General features: G+C 53.2%; 1 protein-coding gene across 1 annotated transcript in view; it reads right to left on the bottom strand.

Annotated features, from left to right (window-relative positions):
• Positions 1 to 4,399, bottom strand: part of GRIK3 (glutamate ionotropic receptor kainate type subunit 3) — a 53,176-nt gene that overhangs the window by 22,339 nt on the left and 26,438 nt on the right. The window lies entirely within an intron of this gene.

The raw sequence follows: 4,399 nt of genomic DNA, 5'->3' as shown, positions 1-4,399 counted from the left end.
TCAGTGTGAGAAGTGATGCTCGAGGGAGAGCCGGGTTGTGCCCGGCAGCACCCCAGCCCCCCCTCGGCCTGCCGCCGCGTGCCCCGTGCCCAGGGGTCAGCGTTAGTTGTCTGACTCCAGCTCTTAATGGCTGTGCTTGCAATTTCAGTCCTAATCTAGACATAATTTTTGTCAATGAATTTATTTAATACCGGTGGTGAATTAAGAACAGATGTCGGCAGGGAAAACCTTGCTGTAAGCTGACGAGGAGAAATGAGGACCATGGAGTCCTGTTGGGCCTCTTCTTTAGGGAGGTTCCTCAGAGACAGAACTACGGTTAATTGTGCCTAAGAGGTGTCGGAGGCCGTAGCACCCCAGTGAGAACCACTGCATTTTTAGGGATGGTGCTATCCTAAGAGTTACTGGCAAGTGAGCCAGCCGGGGAGGGAAGGGCAGGTCCCGAGCGACCTGCAGAAGCAGGCAGGGAGCACAGGGCTCCCAGTGTCTGCTCCAGTACGCGTCCATCCCTTGGGGCGCTGGATATGAACCCACCCCGTAACGATGCTCAGCACAGAGGGGGAAAGCGCAGCCGGCTGGTTGGACTGATTTCTCCCTCCTCCCTAACGCCGAGTTCCTGCAGGGTGTAAACGAGACGGAGGAAACTTCCTCCCATGAAACTGGGGGTTTTCCTATTCTGTCCCAGTGGCTTCCAAATGAATCCGCAGCTCACGGCCCTTGAAAGAAGCATCCCCCAGTGCAGGAGCATTAGTGGGAATGCGGCGATGTGGTGCTGTATGTATTTCTGGCAGAATTTGTTGTCAATAAATGCCCATTTATTGTGAAAGTGTTAAATCAACTGTCATAAATCGTCCCAAAGGATGGATATTACATCTTCTCTATAGTTACCATTGGCAGGGATTTCCATTAGAAACCCTATTATTTTTCGTACCTTTTTTATTCCCATGTGAAGTTGCAGATTGAATGGAAATTTGCTATGCACTGTCTCAGCAGAAGACAAGTTTTATTTGTGAACAAGTTTGTGCAAATGTCCAGCACAACTCATTTGGCTGGTTTTATGTGATTCTGCCTACGAACAATAGGGAAGATTTGCAGGCGTTATTTTGCCAGACAACTAGTATTTATAAAGCAGAACGGATGGACCACAATGCACGCTGTGGTTTTGCTTGTATCAATAATAATTTCTATGAATAAACATCAATAACAGTTCGCTGTCGATGAAAGGAGGAGATCTGACAGTTGCCAGGTTCCCTGTTCCCTTACATATAGGGCACGGGAGCTTCTCTGTGTCACCTGGGTGCCCCAAACCCCCCCAAATGCCGGTGCTGTGAGCGAGTTCGGCTCTCGTGGCCCATCTGATTGAGGCTGCTCCGCGGGAGCGGGCAGGGAGAGCGGCAACAAGCAACCAGCTGCGGCGAGGAGCGTGTCTGGGTCTCCAGGAAAGGGACTGAACTCCTCCAGAATAGGGATTTTTTTTTTTTTTTTTTGCAGTGAAGGACAAGCAGCAGATGAAAGGCAGCAGAGCAGGGCTTTTTGCATCTAACCGCACGAGGCTGTCTTCTCCAGATCTGCTGCTGGGGACCTGGACGGCAGGGTCATGCTGTGAGCTGCTCTGACTGCTGTTGCTTTTCCTGTTTACGCTTAAGGCCAGACTAGAAACAAAGCAATTTTACAAAGGATCGTAGCCTCAGGCACCACTGCCTATGGCCAGGCATGTCTCGATCAGAGCGGACAGGGGAAGGAGGATGATGTGCAACTCCAGAACAGGCCACGAGAGCTCACTGTGTAAACAGCCCCTCCTCGCTCACATGCTCTCTGATTTACACCTTTGCGTGGGAGGCACCGTCATCCCTGAAAAATTCTGATTTCATGCCTGCCTGGGCTGCCCCCCCGGCACCTGCGCCCAGCTCCTCTCTGGCCGTACCCCCCAGCCCAGCGGGCGGCCGTCCCGCGTGACGGGCTGCCCTCGCCTTGCCCATCTCCTTTCCACTGCACGTCAGCCTGGGGTCAGGCCGTTCCTGGTACGCAGCATCTGCCGCTCCCGCGGCTCTCAGCCCGTCCCAGTGATAACCATCACCGCTTTAGCCTCTTAGTTCACCTCAGGAGCACCCCCTCCCACCCACAGGGCCTTCAGCCAGCCCCGCACACCAGCTCAGCCCACCGGAGCGGGTGCGTCCCAGCGGCCCTCGCCTCGGTCTCCGGGGCGCACGAGTCAGTGGGTCTTCAGTGACGCACGGTCTTTCTGCACAGCACCAGTCGTGCCCGGGGTGCTTGGCCCTCACAGGATCCTACCTGCCTTACGCTCCCACCTGAATGATCCTCATTCTTTTATGAGAATGAGACGCCGAATAGGGAGGAAAGCCAGCGCAGGTATCACACTCCCAGTGTGGGCAGCCCTGTTTTCATCGCTGCAGCGTTGTTTGAACGCCGGCTCCAACACTTTTCCTACTAGGTGTGAAATAAGTTTGAACTTTCCCATTGCAAAGTGCCAATCAGTTGTTCCTTTGCCCACACGCTCCGAAGATGCTTTGCTGCTGAGGAAGGGCCCCATCTGGTTGCAGTTTCACTTTTTAATGCTGTACATAAACACTGCTATAAAAAGCAATGACATGCCGATAAAGAAAATAACGGCTTCATATGGGCTTTGGGCACTGGTTATAAAGCACGCCGAGGCGTGCACCCAACCACACCCCGGAGAAAGCAGAGTTCAAACCTGATGCTGCAGTAAAGCTTGCCGGAAGCGGGGATCTGGTCCTTTTCTGTTGCTGTATGTTTGTTTGGTTTTTAATTAGTTAGCCAAGAAATACTTTAATGCAGGTTGATCATGAATTTCATGTTACTTAATGAGGTTTTTCCCCATACCTTCTTCTCGGTCTGTTCTTCTAGCTGACCACACACAGCTTTGGGAATGGCTGAAAGTCTCCCGAGAGCCCTGTAACACCTTGCAGGGCACTGGAAGGGACATGGTCTGGGCTAAATGACAGTCTGGTTTCTGTTTCCTCTATCTGATTTCCTGCTTTGGAGCCATTTACTTCCTCAGAGCCCCTGCTACGGATGCTCTGCGGTGAGAGCCGCTCCTGGCAGCGGGAGGGCAGGAGGCTGCGTCCTGGCGCACGCTGCCGAGCTTCGCCTCGTCTCTCGTGTCTCTGCGCCTCCTCGTATCCGTGTCACACGCATCACCCGGCGCGGCAAAGCACCGGTCTCTTCCGCTGGGACGCTGAGTGTCGCTTGTCTAACTTAGCAAGGCTGCTGCCTAAGACCATGAAATCTGTATTTTGAGCTGTATAGAGTTTTCTGGAAGCAAAACCGCCCAGGAGGTTTGTGCAGCCGGTGTCTATTCCCCCGTGAGGCACAGCGTCCTGCTCCCCGAGGGCTGTCCTTGCGTGCCCCTGCCGCGCTTCCCCCTTCTCCGGGGTGAGCCGCCGAAGGGCTGCAGCGCTCTCTGCAAACTGATTAAGCATCGCTTTGTCCCTGTAAGGGACACAATCATGATCATCTGCATTTTACAGATGGAGGAAGTATTGCACAGAAGCAACTTGTCCAATGTCATTTAGGGCAGACAAGCCAAATCCGGAAACGCAGCGCAGCTCCCCGGGCCCCAGCTCGGCCGCCTCGCCGCCAGACAATGCTCTGTTATCTGCTCACAGCGAGGCCCATTTACCGGGGTGACTCACGCAGCAAATACATTCTTCTCACATGAGCTGTAAGAGCATCACAGCTGCTACGTACGTGGGATTATTTTTGTCTCTTTTCTGCTTAGGCAACATTTTCAAAGCGCAGCCAGGAAGATGAGAGGTGGTCCAAGGGCTGCGCCGCTCGAGCAGGGTATTCACAAGAAGAGCGCTGCGTTCTCGCTCTAGGACGGCTTATTCCGCTGCCTGCGCTGCGGAGATCGTAGATTAATTTTGTCCTGATCTTTCCTTCCAGAGACCTTTTCTGGGAGTAAGAGATTCATAAAACCACCAGCTTTCCTCACCTCCCTAACTGGGCTTCTGGGATCACAGGATGTGCTGGAGGCAAAATACCTAATTAGAAAGCTGAGCAACTTCTGGCTGCGAGTCGAGCTTTCAGACTAGGTGACTTTTTGGCGGCTGCGAGGGTAAAGCTGCCGCGACAGCTTCACTGGTGCTTAATGGGCTTTTAGAAGTGGCCGCAGAAGGAGAAGCACAGCTGCTCTGCTGCAGGGGGAGTGCTGTGTCCCAGGAGATTTTAGAAAATAAGCTGCGTTTATATATATATAAAAAATATATATATATTAAACTGTCCCCTGCACACCTGCTCTTGCAGTCTGGATACATCATCTGGATTCAGCGGAGCTGTCTGGGACACGTCTGGGGTCCCTGAGCCACCTCGGTGTTGTGCCCTGGCCTGCAGCATCCTTGGGGGACGACGGGGGCGCGTG

This window comes from Egretta garzetta, unplaced genomic scaffold, assembly GCF_000687185.1.
Source record: "Egretta garzetta isolate BGI_Z169 unplaced genomic scaffold, ASM68718v1 scaffold66, whole genome shotgun sequence".
NCBI lineage: Eukaryota > Metazoa > Chordata > Aves > Pelecaniformes > Ardeidae > Egretta > Egretta garzetta.
Note: the sequence above shows the minus strand (reverse complement) of the source record. Positions and strands in the feature narration are given on the sequence as shown.